General features: G+C 33.2%; 1 long non-coding RNA gene across 1 annotated transcript; it reads right to left on the bottom strand.

The window, feature by feature from the left end:
• Positions 1–388: 388 nt before the first annotated feature.
• On the bottom strand, positions 389–17,133 carry LOC141542731 (uncharacterized). Its single transcript, XR_012482240.1, has 3 exons — positions 17,004–17,133; positions 7,650–7,995; positions 389–766 (listed from the first exon to the last, which is right to left on the bottom strand). It is a non-coding gene; the product is annotated as an uncharacterized LOC141542731 (long non-coding RNA).
• Positions 17,134–23,236: the final 6,103 nt, after the last annotated feature.

The raw sequence follows: 23,236 nt of genomic DNA on the forward strand, positions 1-23,236 counted from the left end.
TGCTGAAAAAATGCTTTCCATCTCCAGAGAGACACCTGATGAACTCTGAGGGAAAAATTAAGTATAACTTTCACATTTTGTGTATTTTTCTTGCCTTTTTTCAAAAATGGCTAAGATGGAAATATGTTTTGCATGATTTTGTGTATATAATTGACATATTGCTTGCCTTCTCGATGTGGGTGGGAGAGGTGGATGGGAGAAAGAGAATTTGTAACTCAGAATTTAAAAGAAAAATTGTTAAAATAAACAGTAAACTTAATTTTTTTAAATGTTAATTTAACATTAAAATGTTAAAGGTAAAATATTGAACTGAATGAATAGAGAGAATTTTCACATTATAACCTTAATGAAATCAGAAAATAAGACATACACTCACACATATCTCAAAAAACATAATACAAAGTAGCAAAAAAAGAGAGCTTATGGCTATATCGCCTTCAGAATTGGAACAATTATCAAAGACCATCTAATTTCAGCTCATGCCTAAATAGTAAGCCATTTACCTAATGCGCATTTATTAAATACTTACTGTGTGCTAGTCATTCTGCTATACAAAAATTCTTCTCAAGTTGATAACTAGTCTTTACCTAGTGAGTAGGAATCCATTTCCTCCTGGGAACAGTCTATTTTACTTAGTTTTCATTGTAGCAATTTTTTCCTTCTATTAACCCCAAATTTGCCACTTAAAACAAACTTTTATGGATGTTTTATTTTTATATTATTTTCCATTTAAAATGTATTTTTCTCTCCCTCTGAAAGTCATCCCCTGTAATGAAGAACAAAAAACAAAAAGAGAAAAGGGAAAGGAAAGGAAGGGGTGACAACATTTATTAAATACTTATTATATGCTGTCCATTGTGCTAAACACATTATAAATATTATTTTATTTGAGCTTTTCAACAAGAAAAAAGTTACTTCACCAAAACTAACCAACACATTAATTAATTAATCATACAGAATATTTTATACTTTCTTATTACTTCCTCTAGAACAAGTTAAGCCTATATAATTGTGCAGTATTTATTTTTCCACATATATATATATATATATATATATATATATACATATATATATTGTTTCCCTCATTCTGTTTAATTACTTTCTATCAGATCATAGAAGTCTTATTTCTGTTTTCTTCATATTCATCTTTTCTTACAGCACAATAACACTATTACTTTTATGGACCACTCAGTTTCTGAATCAATGAACATCTATTTTGTTTTCATTTATTAACTATAAAAAGTGCTGCTACAAATATTTTTGGTGAACTGCCATGGACTTCTAGTGAACACAATGATAATCTTTCAAACTATCTTTGACTTTCTTGAGAGATGTTTAATAATGATATCTCTGAGCCTGAGGATATCGACATTTTAGATATGTTGTTAGAAGGATTTAAAATTCCTTTCCAGAATGGTGAAACCATTACACAGATACACCACTAATGCATTAGTATGCCTTACTTTGTGTAGTGGCTCTGGCTTTGACTTATTCCCTTTTTTATCACCTTTTTCAAGAAAATTCAACTTATTCTTAATTCTGTTCTCTGAGTCAAGCAGGGCAAAGCTAATAATTCTCTCATAATGTTCTATACAATTATTTAAAAGATATTTCCATATTTGTCATGTTGCCACATATATTCTTCTACCCATAATAAGAAAAGCACTTCATAAAATAGTGTGTAAATGATTATTATTAGCCCTAATTTTCTGGTGCCTTCCATTGAGAATAATTTTTGCCATTAGTCCCTTAGCTATATACACATGTGGACATGTATTCTGGCACATTAGATCTATGATTAGTAAGACAAAAGGAAGGTCATTCCTTTTACCCTTGATTCACTTGGACAACTCACTGAAACCAGTAATAATGTTCCTATGTCAAGGGGAAATAAACATTTAAAACTGGAATCAGGCAAAACAGAAGCATTCTTGACCTTGGTTTGTATTTAACTTCATTAATCTAATTTTATCTATGTGTTTATACTTACTACCTGGCATCCTTGGTTGGCATTGCTGTTTGTTTTTTCTGGAGACTGCTCTAGATTATTACTTAATGTTAAAAAATACACTCAGAATTAATATGACAACAAGGACACTATTTATAATTCATATTTATATGATACTTTAAGGTCTCATTTATCTTACCTCATTTGATCTTCATAGTCATGTGCTATAGATGCATTTATGATCCCCATTAGATGAGGAAACTGTTTAGAGGAATCAATTAATTTGCTTAGAGTCAAACAAATGGGGTTTGTCTAAGGCATGTTTGGACCCAAGTCCAGTACACTATTTTCCGTACCATTTAGCCTTTGCAAATTACAATTGTAGAGCACCATAAGGTTTACAAAGCCCTTTCCTCATGTAGCACTCAGCCTGGGCTATTTATTCAATTCCCTCTGCAGAATGCAGGTTCCCAGGATTCTAAAGGTAACTCTACAAAGTTGAGATTTTTATTATTTGTCACTCATGAACTCCCACTATTATGTTACTTATTGATTATCAGTGAGACCTAACTAGCTTTTAAAAAGAGTATACACTAAGCAAGTAGCAAGAACAGTAGGATAGTTGTTGGAGAAACATCTTCCCCAAGCCAGGGAGGTGCTCTCCCCTGTATACATGTGATCTTTGAAAAGAGTAGAATTTGATTTTAAGCACATATGAGGCAAGGGCAGCTAGATGGTGCAGTGCATAAAGCACCTGTCTTAGAGTTAGTACCTGAGTTTACATCTGGCCTCTGACACTTAATACTTAGTAGCTGTGTGACTCTGGGGACTTAATTTCAATTGCCTCTCAAAAAATGGCTAAAAGAAGAATATATGTGGCAACATGACAAATATGAAATTATCTTTTTAAAAAAGTGCACATATTTAACCTGTATCAGATTACTTTCTGTCTTGGGGACAGGGAAAGTAAGGAGGGAAGCAAAATCTTATAAGACAAATGTTGAAAACAATCTTTGCATGTATTTGGAAAGTAAAATACTATTTAAATTTTTTTTAAAAACTAAGAAAGACAAAAGGATACATTGAGAGCTTCTCATTATTGGAAGAACTTTTTACCCTTCATTGAATACTCATTAAATCCTCTGATTAACTCTGAGGTTCAGGTCCCATATACAGTTCTAAATCTGTTTTTCCTTAGTGTGCTAATTTATCCTTGGTATGTGTGATATTTCCTGTGTGGCCATTTATTTTCATCCAGTGACCCATAGTCCCTCATAATCCAAGTTTAGTAGTGGCCCAATGGTTATATATTCTAGGCTGTACTGGTAAACATAGTTATCAAAAAGCTATCCCTATTATTCATAATTATTATTGTGAGATCTAGGATACTTCTAGCCATTTCCATTGCTCCTGAAGAAATGATTTGCCTTTCAAATTAGCCAAGGAAAACAACAGGAAAAATATTGCAACAGCTCCCACATCTGAATGTCAATCAGTTACAGCCTTTCCCAAACTAACTGCTAAATCATGGCTAAGAGGAAAAGATCTGCCTTCTGTCTGTGTCTTTTTCTTCTCTCTCTTTCCATCTCCATTTTTTTCTGTCTCTGCTTTAGCTTTTTGCCTCTGTTTCTGTTCTGTCTCTTTCTTAATGTCTCTGTCTTTGTCTTTCTCCAAAATTGTGAAATTGAATCAATAATTCTATAGCCTCCAGCCAGAAAACTGCTCAAGAAAAAAAATACCATAATTGTAAAATCTGTTTTTTTCCCTTTCTGAACACTCCTTGTTTATCTCTCTACCGTATCCATCTGTTTATACACAGAGTAGCTACACAATGATTAGTTACTTTATAGTGATAACTGGTGTAAGAGAAAAGGAAACAGAAAGGTAATAAATTATTGAGAAACAGAGATGAATTTTGAGAAATTAGTACACACTGTTACAGGACAAAGAAGGAAGTAAATGGAGATAGGGAGAGATAGTGGAGAAATCTCCCTTTATGGATCTGCAGTCCAAGACAGGAAACGTTCATCCCTATATTTCTTCATTCATAATTCATATACACAGAACCAGTCCTGGAGTCTGGTGCTAAGGATCTCAAGACAGATTTCATCATCTCACAGAGGCTGGTCCAGTTTCCTTCTCTAAATTTTTGACTCAATTCTTAGAGCTTCTGCTCTCACACAGATGACTTTCCCAGAATCCCATGTAATGGGAAGATTTAGCTTGACATCTCTAATTTTATACCAATAACATAAACATCTTGTTGTGTTCAGTCATGTCCAATTTTGTGTGACCCCATTTGGAGTTTCCTTGGCAAAGATACTGTAATGGTTTGACATTTCCTTCTCCAGTTCATTTGATATATTCATTGGTGTTTATGTTCATAGCAGCTTATATTATTATTTTAATTATTATTTGATGTTTCAATCAGTCAAAATATTTATTAAGCACTGAGATAGGCACTGGGGATGCAAGTATAAAGAATGAAACAATCTTTTCTCACAATAGATGGGGAGAGACAACAAATATGTATAAAATATATGCACTATAAATAGAAAGTTAATAAATGCAAATATATACAAAGTAGTTAAGTACAAAATAGTCTGGAAGAGAAAGTACTACAATTTGGGGGAAGGTAGCAATAAGATAGCTTCATGCAGAAGATAATGTCTGAGCAGTTTAAAAGAAGAATGGAATTCTTGGAGTCTTATGTAAGGAAAAGGGGAGGACCACTTTACAGACATGGAAATGGGAGGTAGAGTGTTGTACATGAAGAACAGACCATCATTGGGCATTACTTCCTCTCCTACTATTTAAAATCTAGTCAAACTAGTCTTTTTTCCTATTCTTCACATACAACACTCTTATCTCCCATCCCATGTCTTTGTAGTGACCATTTTCTCCTTCTTTACTTAATTAAGCCTCAGAGAATTCTTCTCTTCCTTTAAGCTGCAACTGAGGTATCATCTGTATAGAGCTTTTTAAAATAATTTTTATTGCTCCCTTTCCCTAAAAGGTAGTACCCTCTCTTCCAAACTACTTTGTATTTAATTTTTTAGTGTACATTTGTATTTAGTAACTTTCTATTTATGGTGCATCTATGTCATACATATTTGTTGTCTTCCCTACTCAACTGTAGGTGAGAAAGGACTATTTCATTCTTTATACTTTCATTCCCAGTGACTAGCACAGCGCCTTAGTAGGTATTCAATCAATATCTATTGATTGAAACATTAGCAAGAAAATAATAAGCACCTATGAACACAAACATCAGTGAACATGGCAATTAAATGCAAAGAAAACATTACATAAGTAAATATCAGAAAATAACTACCTTTGTACTTTCCCCTGTAAAATTATCACTTAGTCTGGTCCTGGTTGAATGCATCTAGCTTTCATCTGATCTGTTGTCTGTCCTTAATATACCCAAGCTAAGTGATGGATCAACTTTGTCATAGAGATCCCTGAAAAAAATCACTCTCTTCCTTGTTATTCTCCACCAGGGAACCAGAGACAATGAACATCAGTTCTTCTAACTCTGAACTTGAGGAAAGCACAGGCTGGAGAACAGTGCTAAGGGAGGAGTACCATTCCCTGGGTAAGTAGGAAAGGATTTAGTCCTCTCTATCTAACCTAGGTATTGGGAGAGAAGAATATCTGTTTTTCTCTTTCTCTCTACCCCTTCCCCTCTCTTTTTTCTCTCCTCTCTTTCCCCCCCCCACTCTGTTTCTCTCTGACTCTGTCACTCTGTCTCTGCCTCAGTCTCTTTGACTTTGACTCTTTAGTTACATCCTAACAAAAAATACCACTTTCCCCAACACACATACAACTTTTCCACAAAAAAAATATAATTAAGTTAGACTACCTAATAATGGGAATGTAGCTAATGTAATGGAATAGTCCTCTTTCCAATTTTTATAATTTATCTTTTACTAAGAGAAAGAATGTGTTTTTGCTATCTTAATTTAGAACCAAATTTTTCTGCTGAATTTGAACTGAATTTTGTTCCACTAAAATGTTTTTTTAATTGTCCTAGGATATTTTTTCCTTCCCCACATGATAAATGAAGAAGTCTGTCTGCTCTTAAGTTTAGTGTGTCAGACCAGGTCCCTTATTTAAGGAATTCGGAGTCTCCATCTTAGGGTTCCCCTCTTATCACAGGGCTCCAGTACTTCTTCCTTTGGTGGGCTCTTCCTGAGGTTCTTCCCTCCTAGAGTTGGGCTCAGGAGTTGTTGCTGTTCATTCTTCTTTTTTGAAGAGGACCAATGACATTAAAGGTGATAACTTGACTTGTTCATGAATTGGATTTAAGTGAGCCAGAGTTGCAAGTCACTAGCCTCCCTCTCTCTCTCTCTCTCTCTCAGTCTCATAAGTTACTCCTGTTCTAGGCTCCAAGTGCAAGTTTCAGAAACAGGCTCTGTGTCTGATTTTTGTCTGGGGTAATTTTTCAGAAGTGTTTAGATATGTGGGATTGGAAATCTGAAGAAATAATGATGAATCTAGCACAACCTGGTCTTAAAAGATAGGAGGGTATGATTGATCCCCTATTGTTGCTCAGCCTACCATATTATTTATTCTACTTCCACAACAATTCTGCATCCTAAATCAAGCCTTCCTCATCTCTTGCTTAGATTTTTATTTTCATAGCTTCCTAAATAGGCTGGGTTTGGTTTTTTTCCCCATCTCTCTATTCACCATCTTTCACAATCCTAAGAAATCCAAAGTCATAAATCTGATCATATTTCAGATGCTCAAAAACCTTTATCAGCTCTTTGTTGTCTCTATGACAGGCTGCAAACTCCATTGGATGGTACACAACATGGCTCATTTTGCATTACTTCCTTTCACTGGCACTATGTTCCAATTGAGCCTTGAACCTGGCATTCTCATTCCAGTGTCTTTGCCTCCCTGCTAACCACAGTCTTTAAAAAATTCTAGGTTTATTAAAGACATAATTGAGGTTTCTCCTTCTATTCAAAATCTTGCCTCATTTTCCTACTATTAACACTGTCCTGACTTAAATAGCTCTATACTTACTTATTGACACAAATACAAACACACACACACACACACACACACACACACACACACACACACACACACACTTAGATCCCCAAAATTTTAGTGCATGTTTAAACCTTAATACCAGATTTTAAACAGCTTAAGATAACAAGCTTAAGCTGATACTGAGTCTGCATATTCTATTAAATGATGTTCTAGTGATTATTACATTTCCAATTCCTGAGCTATTTATCTGCCTTTTTCTTTGTGATATCAAAAATTTTTCATGGCTCTTTGCAGAAATCAATTTGTTCAGATTGTATGTAGTGCCAAAATTGTGGTCAATTTGTCTTACAATTAGACAATTAGGACATTGAAGACTAGCAGTTCGGCAAGAATCAGAAGGCTAGCTAAAGAATTATGGGAAATGGTGGAATAAGGCAGGAAATTACCTGGCCCTCACAAATTCCCCTCCTCCCCAATAACTTTTAGAAATGCCTCAAAGTAGATTTTAGCGAGAACTAAAAATTGGGGTAAATCAGTTATCCAGCCCAAGGCAATTTTGGTGAACATTAGAAAAGTTCTGATCTCTGAAGCTGATGGTCTGGCATGATTAAAGTGAAGATACATCTAGGGAGATACCCCTTTGTCAATAAATAGAAAATCTGGGGCAGAGATGCTGGAAGGGAGGCAGGCTTACCTTTGAAAGATAGGTAGGTGTAAGGGTTGGGTGGAAGAATGAAGAGCTCTCTGCTGGTGCTGGATATAAAGCTTTAGCATGCTGACTAGACCCAATCCCAAGCTGAGACTGGGTGAGGAAGAATAAACATGCAGGGCAGAGGGGCAGGTGGCTCTGGTCATTGGCAGGAGAGCAAATCGCTGGTTTTGGTTTCAGGGCAGCAGGACAAGTTCACACTTGCAGTTGCCAGAGGGACCACAGGAACTGAAGTAGTGCTTAGGCTCCTTGTTGCTCAGGAGTGGACAGGAATACCTGAGGTCACTTAATGACCAAGGCATGGGCCTGAGGAGCAGTGATCACATCGGGCCTTGGGTTATAGAACAATGGAAAAAATAAGAGGTGAAAGATGAAACTCAGAAAACAATACATGAAAAATGTTTATAAGAAACATTCAATATGAAAGACACACAGTAAGAATGAAATGCTGGACTATAATCCATTATGCATCAGTTGATGTACAAAAGTAGGAGTAGAATCATGATCTCAAAGTTAAATGCTATAACATTCAAATTCTTAAAGGAAAAAGTAAATGAATTACAGGTGAAAATAGATAGCAAAACTATAGTTGTGGAGGGCTTCATCCTTTCACTCTCAGAACTAGATAAAGCTAACCAAAAAAAAAATAGACAAAAAAGAAATCAAAGAGATGAATCGATTCTTAGATAAGCTAAATATGATATACATATGGAGAGAACTGAATGGAAATAGAAAGGAATATACCTTTTTCTCAACGATATATGGTACCTTTACAAAAACTGACCATATAATAGGACATAAAAATAAGAGTCAAATGCAGAAAAGCAAAAATATTAAATGAGGCATTTTCAGATCAAAATGTAAAAAGCCTTGGAAACACAGATAAAAAACTAATTAGAGATTAAATAACCTAATCTTAAAGAATGAATAGGTTAAAGAACAAGTTATAGAAACAATCAATATTTTTATTAAAGAGAATGATAAGAATGAGACAATATATGGAACGAAGCAAAAGCAGTAATTAAATGAAAATTTATATATTTAAATGCTTACAATAGAACAAAGAAAAAGCAGATCAATGAACTTGCTATGCAACCAACAAAACAAAAAAACAAAAACAAAAAAAAAGAAACCCTAGAAAAAGAACAAATTAAAAATCCCCAATTAAACTCCAAATTGGAAACCATAAAAATATGACATTAATAGAATTGAATAAAGCTATTGAATTACCAAAACAAAAACTGATTTTTACCAAAAAAAAAATGATAGATCATTGATTGATATGATAAAAAGGAGGGTGAAATAAACTAAATCACTAGCATCAAAAATTGAAAGGGCAAATACACCACTAAGGAAGATAAAAATAAAGGCATTATTAGGAATTAGTTTATCCAATTAATACATAAATTTAACAATTTAAGTGAAATGTGAGAATATTTACAAAAATATAAAGTGCTCAGATTAACAGAAGAGGAAATATACTATCTAAATAAGCCTATTTTTAAAAAGATAACTGAAAGGGCCGTGAATGAGCTTCCTTAAAAAAAATAGCATCAGGATAAACAGATTTGCAAGTGAATTCTATCGAACATATGAAAGATCAACTACCAGTATTAAATAAATTATTTAGAATAATAGGCAAGTAATTTTACTAAGTTCTTTTTATGAAATAAAAATGCATAAACCAAGAAAATAAAAACAAAGAAGAAAAATTATAGACCAATTTGACTAATGAATATTGATGCAAAAGTCCTAAACAAAATCCTAGCTAAAAAACTATATCAATATATCACAAAAATTACACATTGTGACCAACTGGGAATCAGGGCTTGTTCTTATAAGGAAAACTATTACCTATTAATTAATTGACTATGTTAATAACAAATGTATAAAAAATTATATGATTATATCAATAGATATAAAAATCATTTTAACAATATATAACACTCATTCTTACTTTAAAAACACTTGAAAGCATAGGATTTTTGCTTTAAATGATAAGAACCTAAGCCCACCAGCAAGCATTATCTGTAATGGGGACAAGCTAGAACCTTCCCAGTAAGATCAGGAGTGAAACAAGAATGTCCATTATCACCAATCAAAATGATACATGACCTAGACATAAAGGGAAATATCATAAGTAAATTAAAGCAATTTTACTTATCAGATATATGGATGGGAGAAGAATATATGAATAAAGAAGACCTAAGAGATCTTGAGATATAAAATGAATAATTCTGATTTAATTAAAATTAAGTTTAAAATGTTTTGTAAAAATAAAATCAATGTAACCAAGATTAAAAGGAAAGGATAAAATTGGTAGGAGGGTAGCAAATTTTATAAATAATTTCTCAATTAAATATATCTTATTTCAAATATAGTGAGGATATTGTCAAATTTATAAGAATATGAGTCATTATGTAATTGATAAATGGTTAAAGGATACAAACAGACAGTTTTGGGAGAAAGAAATTAAAGCTATACATAGTCACATAAAAGTGCTCCAAATCTTTATTGATTAGAGAACTGCAAATTAAACAGCTTTGAGATACTATCTTACACATATCAAATTGGCTAAAATGATAGAAAGAGAATATAAGAGATGTGGGAAAATGGGTCATTAATACACTGTTGGTAGAACTGTGAACTGTTCTAACCACTTTGAAGATCAATTTTTAATTATGTCCAAAGCATTATAAAACTGTGTATACCCTTTGGCCTAGCAATATCACCATTAGCTTTGTTTCCCAAAGTGATCAGGGAAAAAGGAAAAGAAACTATATCTTCTAAAATATTTATAACAACAGCTCTCTTTGTGATAGCAAAAATATATGTAAATAAATAAAAGGAAATTTAGAAGATGCCCATTCAATTGAAGAATGACTGAATAAGTTGTAATGTATAATTCTGAAGGAATACTACTGCATTGTAAGAAATTAATAGGTTGATTTTAGGAAAATCTGGAAAAACTTGACATAATGAAAAGTGAAAGGAACCAAGAAAATGTTTTATTCAATAACAGAAGTATTGTTCAGAGTAAATGTGAATGGCTAAGTTATTTTGAGTTATATAAATCTTCAAATGAATTACAAAGAACCTATGAAGGAACATGCCATCAACTTAGTTTTGTGTGTGTGTATGAGTATGTGTGAGTGTATTTGTGTATGTGAAATATTGACCTTCTCTGCTACAAGGTTGTAGAGAGAGAGCTTGAAACTCAAATGTTACTCCCAAAAAATTGGAAATAAAAAGAATCAGAAGAGTAATTGCAATTGTAAACTGCATCATTCAGATGAAGATTGCCTTTTAAGATAGTTAAGATAATTTTAAGGAATTGACCAGATCTTCCACCAGATATGATGAGGAAAGGTGATGAGATTACTTGAGAGCAATTTTGACATGCCCTAAAGCAGCATTCACATAATTATGGAAAGCTTCTGAGGACAAAGCAATATCTGATTAAATGTGAATATATATGAATAAATATGAAACTTGTTATCTCTCAAGATAGTCCATTGCGCTTTGGGCAGCTCTAAACGTTAGTACACTTTTCTTCATGAAAACTGGGTTTCTGGGTCAATGTGGGGAAGATTACATATATGATACAGCTCCTAATTGGTAGAAAGATTGTTGTCTCAATGCTGCATATTTTTGTTGCTTTCAGGCTCCTTTCTCCTGGTGGAGTTTTAGGGAGGAGGCATAGAGATTCTCTGAGATTGATTCCAAAAAAAGAGAGAAAGACTTTGGAAGCTGAAAACATATAGAGGAAAGTTGCTCCTCAATATGTCCCTGATTTTTAGCTTGTCTACACAGAAATTTCAGGGGGAAAATTTCCCCTTGAGTAAGATGAAGATCCTGTTTTCTTGGCTTGAACTGCGTCATCTTACTCTCAGTATAAGAACTCCTTGTCTCAACCCATTTTCTTGTATTGTCTAATCTGTACAACTCTAATCTCTGTTTCCTGTTTTCTTGTATTAGTGGGTTTGTCTCTTGTTGGTATTTGTCTTGGTCTTTTGTGCAACCAGCATTTGGAGGATAAGAGCAACTAGGGTAATTGCTTTTGTTTTGACTCTGGGCAATGAACATATTTGAATGAGAGGGACAAATACTCTAGTCCTTTGTTGGAGTTTGGAGTTTGGAAAAAAGAAGACCCAGCCATCATTCTTCTCATTTTCCACCAAAAAAAAAAAAAAAAAAAAAAAAAAAAAAAAAAGAAAGAAAGAAAGGAATTGCAGTTCCCTTTATAGAGAAATATTCCAAATACCTGAAATAGCTGTTCATGTCTCTCTCAAACTGTATTTTAGATTACATATGTGCACATTCTTATCTTATATGATTACATAAAATCTTATATTCACATTTTGTCATTTTCTACCTTTTAGTTCTTTTCTCCAAAAGAGCTTAACCTTTTATAAGGTTCAAATATTTAAAATTAGCTAGTGTGTCCCTTGAGCTTCTTCCTATCCCCAAATCTTGTCTTTTTTTAGGCTAAATATCCCCTATTCTTTTGAACAATTTAAATATGGCATAGTTATTGAGTCCTATCAGCCTTTTTTGAATACTCCCCTATTTCTTAGTTCATTCCTAAAATATCATATGCAAAAAAGGACACAATAATACAGATATGGTCTTACTTGGGCAGAATGATGATGATGATGATATTACTGAAGACGTAATTTAGTTAATTAATAGATAGATACCATAAATGAACTTAGATTCAAGTCCTAAATTCAAATCCCACCTTTAAAACCTGAGAAAATTACAACCTTTCAATACTTCAGGCAATTGTCCCAGCATATACAGTTTATAGTGGAGGGAAAGCTTCCTCCCCTGTATTTCTTTATACAATGATATTAATAATTTGAACCAAAAAACCCCAGCAACAACCTACATTTGCACTAAGCTAAAGTGACACACACACATTTATTTCATCTGATCTCAACAACTGTGTGAGGCGAGAATAACAGATATTATTATACACCCATTTTTATAAATGAGGAGATTGAGACTGAAAGAAAATTCATTTTATTTGCTCAGGGCCACATATCTAGAGTTCTACAGTACCATGCTTCTATTAAAGTAGTCTTATTCACATCGATTTCTTTTTTAGCTACCATGCTGTTCTTTGTTGGATATACTTTGTCAAGCTCTGGTTTGGAGTCTGAAACAAGTTGTTGTGGTCAAATCCTAATGCATTTTTCTTTTTATTGTATTTTTAAATCAAGTTCAATCTAACCAGTGGTTGCTTTGACATTCTTTGAAAAATTGGTAGTGTCTATATTGCTGTTACTTATGTGTTTTGACTCAATATAATATTTGATTAATATGAGTTTCTTTAGATTGATGAATTCTTTTTATAGTCAGTATTCTATACTAATTATATGATACTGAGACCCTGAAATTCTGTTAAAGATGTTTAATTCTCATTCAGCCTTATTTGTCAGCGTTTGAAACCAAAATATCTTCCAGTTATATGATCTGAAAACACCTTTTCACCTCATGTAGATATTAATAAGGAAAAATTCTGAAAACGTCAGTAATTTAATCCAAGCATCATTGAACTATGATTTTAATGTTACTATGAATTGAATTTTATATGCTATTTTAACGCCTCCATGTTATTGGGTTTGACATGTTAAGAAGTTGCTAACTATAAAGTGCCCTTTAAAAACAACATACTCCATTACAGAATCTGGATATATCCGTTATCAAGAAATGATTTGCCTAGTTTAATGTTCTTGGCTTTAGACCCATCATCCTTAGACCTTTTTGGGTTGTCTAGTCATATTTTCCTAACAACTGAATCGAAGGAACCTTTTCATTTGTCATTTGAAATGAAATTTGCTGCTCTTTAACCCTAGTCAGATGAAGAGTAAATGATAAATTATTTTCTTGGTTGAAATCAAGTAGAAGCAGATTTTTTTTATTTCTAGTTTCAGTTCCACAAGGATGTGATATACATGGAATTTTTCTTTTTTCTTTTCTTTTTTATAATAATAAATAGTGTTTGTTTTGACATTCTGTGATAAATTGGTAGTGTTTATATTGCTATTACTTATGTTTTTGATTCAATATAATTTTATAATAATAGCTTTTTGTTTTTTGAAATATGTGCAAAGATAGTTTTTAACATTCACCCTTGTATTCCAAATTTTGTATTTCAATCTTGTGTTCCAAAATTTTTCCCTCCCTCCTATCCTTCCTCTTCTCCTAGACATCAGGTAATCCAGTATAGGTTAAATATGTATAATTCCTCTAAAGATATATTCATATATATCATGTTGCTCAAGAAAAATAAGACCAAAAGAGAAAAATTAGGAAAAAACAAGCAAGCAAACAACATCAAAAAAAAAGGTGAAAATATTATTTTGTGATCCACATTCAGTATTCATTGTCCTTTCTCTGGATGACTCTCTTCATCATAAGTCTATTGGAATTGCCTTGAATAACCCCATTATTAAAAAAAAAAAGTCAAGTCAATCATAGTTGAAGGTGGCATTTTTCACAAAATATTAATTGTTTAAAAGTTTTTAAACAAGCAAAACCTATGCAGCTAAGATTACAAGGGAAATAGAAAATTGGGGAAAATTTTTATATCTAAGGGTTCTGATAAAGGCCTCATATCTAAAATATATAGAAAATTGACTCAAATTTATAAGAATATAAGCCATTCTCCAATTGATAAATGGTCAAGGGATATGAACAATTTTCAAATGAAGAAATTAAAAACATTTCTAGTCATATGAAAAAATGCTCTAAATCACTATTAATCAAAGAAATTTAAGACAACTCTGAGATATCATTACAAATCTCGCAGAGTGGCTAAGATGATAGGAAAAGATAATGATAAATATTGGAGGGGATGTGGGAGAACTGGGACACTGATACATTATTGGTGGAGCTGTGAATTAATACAACTATTCTGGAGAACAATTTGGAACTATGCTCAAAAAATTATCAAACTGTGCATACCCTTCCATCCAGCAGCGTCTCTACTGGTCCTGTATCCCAAACAGATCATAAAAATAGGGATAGGACCCACGTGTGCAAAATTTTTTGCAGCAGCCTTTTTTGTGATGGCAAGAAACTGGAAACTGAGAAGATGCCCATCAGTTGGAGAATGGCTGAAGAAGTTATGATATATGAATCTTATGGAATATTATTGTTCTGTAAGAAATGACCAACAGGATGATTTTAGAGAGGCCTGGAGAGACTTACATGAACTGATGCTGAGTGAAATGAGCAAAACCAGAATAATATACAGTAACAACAAGTTTATGTGATGATCAATTCTGATGGATGTGGCCCTTTTCAACAATGAGGGGATTCAAGGCAATTCCAAGGGTCTTGTGATGAAGAGAGCCATCTACACCCAAAAAGAGGACTGTGGGGACAGAGTGTTTTCACTTTTTTGTTCTTGTTTGTTTGCATTTTGTTTTCTTTCTCATTTTTTTTCCTTTTTGATCTGATTTTTTTTGTACAGAATGCTAATTGTGGGAATACATATAGAATTGCACATGTTTAACATATACTATGTTACTTGCTATCTGAGGGAAGGGGTAGGGGAAAAAGAGGGAGAAAAAATTTGGAACTCAAGGTTTTGCTGGGGTGAATATTGAAAACTATGTATGCATATATTTTAAAAATAAAAAGCTAAAAAAATTTAAAAATATTTGTTTTAAAGGGATGTTTACATATGGGTAATTGCATATGTATATACATATATTTGTATGAGTACATATAGTTTTGTATGTATGTACATATATGTATGTGTGTATATATATATATGTTTGAGGGGTGTGTGTAGGGCTGTGAATATACATATATATGTATGTATGAGTGTGTATATATGTATACACATATGTGTGTGTCTGGATAAATGTATAAATATATCTGTGCTTCACTGTAGCCTGCTTGAGGAAGGTAGAGGAGTTGAAAAGGGAAAAACAGAATAAAATAAACAGTGTACATCAGAGAACAAAAGAATATATTCATGACTGTCCATCTTTTCTCTGTTCTCTGATGTACACTGTTCATGAATATAATTTCTCCTATCATTATCTATGCTTTCTTGAAATGGAAATTTATTGTTATTTATTTTGAATCTTATCTGATGTTCTGCTGAGCACATAACAATGTCTTGTTTTATTCCATTTATTTTATTATTATTTTCTGCCTTTTTCATTCTGTTTCTACTTATTTTGTATTGAGTTCAATAACAAAATAAGAAAAGATAGACAAGAGGATCACGAGCCTTAAGAAAGAGGAGGGGGGAAAGAATTCAAGTGACTAGGGGAATGATGTCGCCCTCAACAGAAATAAGGAGACATGGATGAGAGTAAAATTAGACAAGAAGACAATGAATTTAATTTTGTACACATTAATTTAACAAAATAAGAAAAGATAGACAAGAGGAGCAGGAGCCTTAAGAAAGAGGAGGGGGGAAAGAATTCAAGAAGACAATGAATTTAATTTTGTACACATTAATTTTAAGAGACAAAGGCACCCACAGAGAGAAAGAAAGATAGACAGACAAAGACAGAAACAGAGAAACAGAGAGTTAAGAGATGGAGAAAGAGAAATGGAATGACAGAAAAAAATTTTTTGTCAGAATTGTGATCAGAGAAAAGAAGCTTAGAGTTCAAAATTATGGTGGCTATGATTAGATCTAAGGCATGACTACTCTAAATCTTTGATGAATGGGAATAGAATAGATGTAAGCTAGATGTAGAAATTAAGGCACTGAGATAGAAAATGATATGGTCAAAGTCACTTAGAGACTGTATTTGGAGAGGATTTAAACTCGGTCTTCCCAATCCAGTTCTATCATTTTTAACCACCTGACCACCTGGTTGCCTAAAGATATAATATCTAAGATATAACTGGTACAACAATGCAAGAACAGGAGCCATTCCCTAAGAGCAAAGTAGACAAAAACATATGAACAGGTATCTGCAAACTATAATCTATATGAATTAGACATATTACTATTAATATAGTAAACATAACATAGACATAAATTCATCTCATGCTTCTCAAACCAGATTGGCAAAGGGAATATAAAATAAAAATTAAAAGAGCTATGAAAAGGCAGGCACATTAATATACTTTCATGGAAGTGTGAATTGATGCAATAATTATGTAAAACAATTTGGAATTAAACCCAAAATGTCATTAGATTGCACAGAAATCATAAAGTATTTTAATGGCTGCAATCACAAAAAAAGAGGCAGGTTATAAAGATGACTAATAGAGGTATTGCTAGAGGAGGAAATGGCAAACTATTCCAAGACCTTTCCCAAGAAAACCCAAAATGGGTTCACAAAGAGTTAGACATACCTGAAGAATTACTGGACAACAACAACAATAGAGGAAGTACTGTATTAACAAGGTATTATCACTGTGTCACAGCTCTGCAAAGTTTTCCTTGATGAAGTTAGAGGAATACCTTTCCATTGACTGGTGGAAAACAAACTATGCCTTTAGTCTCTTTATAAAGCTTACTAATCTTTATGGTCAGATGAAACAGGAAGCAGAACATAATTTCCCTGAGCCTGCAACAGAGGCCAACAGATGGGGAGGGGATTTCATCCCAGGTCCCCATGCAAATTACTTATCCAACAGGAAACACAATTTAAATTCATCCCAGCAAGGAACAAACACATGGAGAGGAATAGCATCATTGTAGGAAACAGCATCAAAGTGTATGACGTCTACCAGCTGAGAAGGAAGGGTGGCAATGTATTCACGTAAGGGCTTTCCCTGGTAATTAAGAACTGAGCCAGGAAGAGGAACAGAATCAGTCCATTTAGGTGACTCTCCCAGAAGAGAGGCTACCCCTAAGTGCAAGCATCATGAGTATTTCACAGAAAGAAAAAGGACATCAGGTTCAGATAATAAACACTACAAGCATAAGTGTCTTGGGCACCATTCCAGGTGCATTTCTAAGAATATACACTTATGGTAGATATTTGTGGGAGAGTATGCCCCAGGTTTATAAGGGGAATATTTTGTAAATATAATTTCTATGATGCCATCTTTAAAAAATGCTATTGCTTGGAATTCATTTATGTGTACTGACTGACTATTAAAAAGGCAAGTTCAAACTCATCGATGGGGACTCAAGCTATAATTTTAGGATGCCCTAGAATCTGAAAATAATTCCTTCCCTGAGCATCTCATGTAAATTTATAAATGATAAATTGGGGAATTACCCAGAGAGGATTTTACATCATCTATATTGCATATTATTTTATATCACATCTTCATATTTTAAACTATTTTAAAACAATATTTAATTGCTGATTTAAGTAACTAGACCTTTTTGATTTCCCCTAGTGTTGAATTTGTTCCCTCTTGAAATTCCTTCGTACTTGTATACATATTGAATCTCTCCATCTTCAACCTGTTCCCAGTAAAATGAGTTCAGAGTTAGTATTTATTTATTTATTTTCTATTTCCATTTCCTGATTTGATCTGCAGCTATGATTTCACATTGATATGAGGACCTCTCAGTGAGGAAAATACTTCTACCAATTCAGACCTCCAGCTTTCTGAAATTTTGGGTTTTAGAACTGTATGGCGACTATGATCAGGTTGTTTACCCAGAATTATAGCCAGTATGTATAAAACTGTACATGAATCCAAGTATAATATCTCCTGGCATATAATAGGCACTTAAAAAATACTGGTTATTCAAATGAATTAAATCTGTTCAACCTTCCCAATAGTCCAGTATGGTAAATGAGTAGAAACTATTAATATTAAGGAAACAAAAAAATAAAAATCTCATTCATCATTTTATTATCTATTTATAGAATGAGCCAGAACAATTCAAAATTTTAGACCTAAGCAATCAGCTAGCATTGATTGGCTTTGGATAGAACACTGGTCCTGGAATCAAGATCCAAGTTATAACTTGGCCTTTGAAACTTTAGCTGTGAATACCAGGCCAGTCATTTAAACTCTCTTACCTCAATTTCCTCATCTGCAAAATATGAATAATATCAGCACTTACCTCAAAGTTTTGTAAAGATCAAACAAGATAATTATGAAGTGTTTAACACAGTGTTAAGCATATAGTAAGTTCTTTACAAATATTAGCTGTTATTATTATCATTCCTACTAATGGCCAGCATCTGTAATTACCAATCACTCCAATCTTGGAATGCAATAAATCAAAAGAGATTGGTCATTGTTTAGCATTGTTTAAATAACACAATCAGACATACTCTTTGTAGTGTTTCTATTTCTAAGCATGTGGACATAAAATGAGACATATCCTAAACCCAAATTTTGTGATTTATCCATTAAATCTTGTCATCAAAGTTTTTTCTTTCCTATAAAGACCATCTTTTCTTCTCTTTTCTGTAAACATTAATAACCCATTTCCAATGAGAACTTTGAGATCTAGTTCACAGTTCCATGCAACATTGAATAGCAATTTTGAAAAGTACATGGCAAAGTAGAAAAAGTGCCAGTTTAGAAAGATTTGGATTCAGATTCCACCTCTGAAACTGGCATGACCACAAGCAAGCCTCACTTTCTTAATCTGCAAAATGGGAATAAAAATAGCTGTTATACCTTCCTGTTAAGGTTGTTGTAAGAATCAAATGAGATTATGGAGGTAAAATACATCACAAACTTTAAAAACTATGTAAATATTAGTTATTATTACAATTCAATGACTCGCTTATTTATGTTATATTTATCATGCTGCATTTTCAATAAAGATTTATTAATTTTATTTAGAGTATATTTCAAATATATTTAAGAAATTAACAGATGGGAAAAGAAAACAAACTTCCTGCCCATGTTAATCAGAAATGATGGAATATACATTATATATAACATGCTCACAGAATCTTAAATCAGAAAGAAAACTTAAAGGTTTTCTAGTACAGTGTCCTTTGGAAGATTTCCCCAACAGGGGAAGCACATCATTAAGGATAACTTTTTTAGAAAAAGTCTAGTTTCCCCCAAAATGAAGTCACCTGACAATATTTTCCAATTTCCCTTCCATTCCAATTTCCTTCATTCCAAAGAAATTATTAGTCTGATTGTAAATGAAAACCCTAAATAGTATAAATCCTTATAATAATTATCTTTTATCCCTCTTCTCTTATCAAAAACTCAAATTCCTTTATGACAGGAATAATCCTATATAAACATTATGATTTAAAATATGCAATTGCCTGCAGAGTAATATAAATCTGTGATAGATACTGTGTCAAACTTCTAATTTTGTTCCCATGAGAGGCAGAAAAGTGTCATGGGGAAAAAAAGATTTAGAAACCTGCAACTAAATGTTGGTGCTGATGCTTTCTGATTGTGCAGTTGAAACTGTCACTTAACTTATCCTCAATTTCCTCATATGTAATATTCTTTGAAGAGGGAAAGATAATTTAGAACTCAGGTCCTCCCAACACCAGGGCCAGTGTTCTATTCACTGTGCCATTTACTTGCTCTTAAATAGACCTATTTTAGAAAAAAAATACAGTCTACGAATTTCCTAAGAGAAAAGCACCAATACAGATGGATTTATTTACTATGGAATTCTATCAGACATTTAAAGAGGAATTAATTCCAATTCTAAAAAAAATTTATTTTGAATAATAGGTAAAGAAAAGATTCTTCCAAACTCCTATTATAAAATATGATACAGATACTTAAACCAGAAAGAGTAAAAACAGGGGGAAATTATAGATCATTTTCATTAACGAATATAGATGCAAAAATTCTAAATAAAATATTAGCAAAAAGATTACCACAATATATTATTAAATTATTTTTGAGTGGGATTTATACCAGGAATTCAGGATTGATTTAACATAAGGAAAACCAGTAATATAATTTATTATTTGCTGTCAGTGTTCATCCTTTGTTTTTTTTTTGTTTTCTTTTTATTGAAGTTTTTATTTTCAAAACATATGCAAGGATAATTTTTCAACATTGACCCTTGAAAAACCCTGTGCTCCAATTTTCCTCTCTTCCTCCCACCCCCTTCCCTAGATGACAATTATTCAAATACATTGATGTAATTTATTATATCAATAATAAAAGCTTTAAAAATTATACCAAGGGATGCAGAAGAAACTTTTGATAAAGTTCAACATTCTTTTTTTGTAAGGCAGAGCAGAGATGGAAGAGTAAAGGCTCTCATCCAATCTCTCCCCCAAACTGCTCCAAATTCCTTTAAATAATGATTCTAAACACATTTTAGAGCATCAGAACACCCCAAAAGAAAGAGTAGAACATTTTTCCAGCTAAAGGTAACATAGAAGCTCAGCAGCAAAGGTGAAAGTCCAGAGTACAGTTCTGGTGTAGGCCTAGACTCAGCCCAGTCCCCAGACCAGCCCCCAGTCCCAGCCCCAGTTCTGGCCCAGCCCAACCTTGTCATCAGTAGAATACTGTTGGCTTCCTTATTTCTCAGCCCAGAGACACCAAAGAGGATCTGGAAGGTCAGCAGAAAAAAATCTGGGGAACCAGGGTGGGAGTCCAGGGTACAATTCCAACAAAGGCTGCACCAGCACAACCCCAGACCCAATCCCAGCCCTGGTTCAGCAAAGCAGGACTTTGTTGCTTTAGCACAGATACAATGGAACGGGGACATACCTAACAGCACCAAAGCAGAAAAGAGTGCTTGTGGTTAGATTCCTAGAAAGATCTCTTAAAACAGCTGCACAAACCCTGAAGCTTGGGACAGACCACCCTCCACCCTGGAAACAGAGGCCTACTTTAACAAACAGTTAAAAGCCAAGTAATAGACTAGAAAAATGAGCAGGCAACAGAAAAAGTTTCTGATTATTGAAAGTTTTATGGTGACAAGGAAGATCAAAACACACTCAGAAGATGATAAAGTCAAAGCTCCTACATCCAAAGCCTCCAAGAAAAATAAGAATTTGGGCTCAAGCCATGGAAGAGCTTAAAAGAGTTTTTGAAAATCAAGTAAGAGAGAGAAAAAAATTTAGGAAAAGCAATGAGAGTGGTGCAAACAAAAACAAAAAGCTAATGAGAAGAATGCCTTAAAAAACAAAATTAGGCAATTGGAAAAGGAGGTAAAAAGCTCATTGAGGAAAATAATTATTTAGAAATTAGAATTGAGCAAATGGAAGCTAATTACTTTAATGAACAATCAAGATAAAATAAGGCAAAAAAAAAAAGAAAAAATAGGAAAAAAAATTTGAAATATTTCATTGGAAAAGCAACTGATCTAGAAAATAGATCTATAAGAGATTATTTTAAATTTGTTTAAATTTAAACAAACAAACAAACAAACAAAAAACCTGGACCTCATCTTTCAAGAAATTATCAAGGAAATTGTCCTGATCCTAGAACCAGATGGTAAAATAGAAATTAAAAGAAGCCACTGATTCTTTCCTGAAAAAAAGATACTAAAATGAAAACTCTAAGGAATATTATAACCAAATTCCAGATCTCTCAGGTCAAAAAGAAAATATTCTAAACATTCAGAAAGAAATAATTCAAGTATAGTGGAACCATAGTCAGGATAACACAAGACTTTGCAACTTCTACATAAAAGAACTGAAAGGCTTGGAATATGATATTCTGGAGTGCAATGGAGCTTAGATTACAAGCAAGAATCACTTATCCAGAAAATCTTAGTATACTCCTTCAGAGGAAAAAGTAGTCATTCAATGAAATAAAGGATTTTTCAGGCATTCGTGATGAAAAGACCAGAGCTGAATTGGACTCTGGAGAAGCTTAAGGAGGTAATCAGGGAAGTGATATCATAAGGGACTTAATAAGGTTTTTCTGTTCACATTCCTATATGGAAGGATACTTGTAACTTTCATTGTTATGACAATTAGGAGTATATGTAGATAGAGGGCATAGGTATGAGTTGAATATAAGGAGATAATATTTTTTTAAATGATGAAATTAAGAGGTGATAGAGGAGAAAAGGAAAGGGAGAGTGGAATGGTGCAAATTATCTGCCATAAAAAAAGAGAAGAAAAATATTTTACAATACAGGGAAGAGGGGGAGAAGAAGGGGAATGAAGGAACCTTACTCTCATCAGAATTGCCTCAAAGAGGAAATAATATACACACTCAATATGGATATAGAAATCTATCATACCCTGCAGAAAAGGAGGATGGGAATGAAATATTGGAAGGGGGAGGGTGATAAAAAAAAAAGGAGGGCATATTTGGGGAAGGCTTGGTCAGTCCCAAAATACTTTTGAGGAGGGACAGGTTGAAAGGAGATTAAGAATAAATGGGGAGGGGGGACCTGTATGTGTCAAAAGGTTTGTGGCAGCCCTTTTTGTAGTGTCTAGAAACTGGAAAATGAATGGATGTCCATCAATTGGAGAAAGATTGGGTAAATTGTGGTACATGAATGTTATGGAATATTATTGTTCTATAAGAAATGATCAGCAGGAGGAATACAGAGAGGCTTAGAGAGACTTACATGAACTGATGCTGAGTGAAATGAGCAGAACTAGGAGATCATTATACACTTCAACAACAATACTGTGTGAGGATGTATTCTGATAGAAGTGGATATCTTCAACAAAGAGAAAATCTAGTTCAGTTCCAATTGATCCATG

This window comes from Sminthopsis crassicaudata, chromosome 5, assembly GCF_048593235.1.
Source record: "Sminthopsis crassicaudata isolate SCR6 chromosome 5, ASM4859323v1, whole genome shotgun sequence".
NCBI classification, from domain to species: Eukaryota; Metazoa; Chordata; class Mammalia; order Dasyuromorphia; family Dasyuridae; genus Sminthopsis; species Sminthopsis crassicaudata.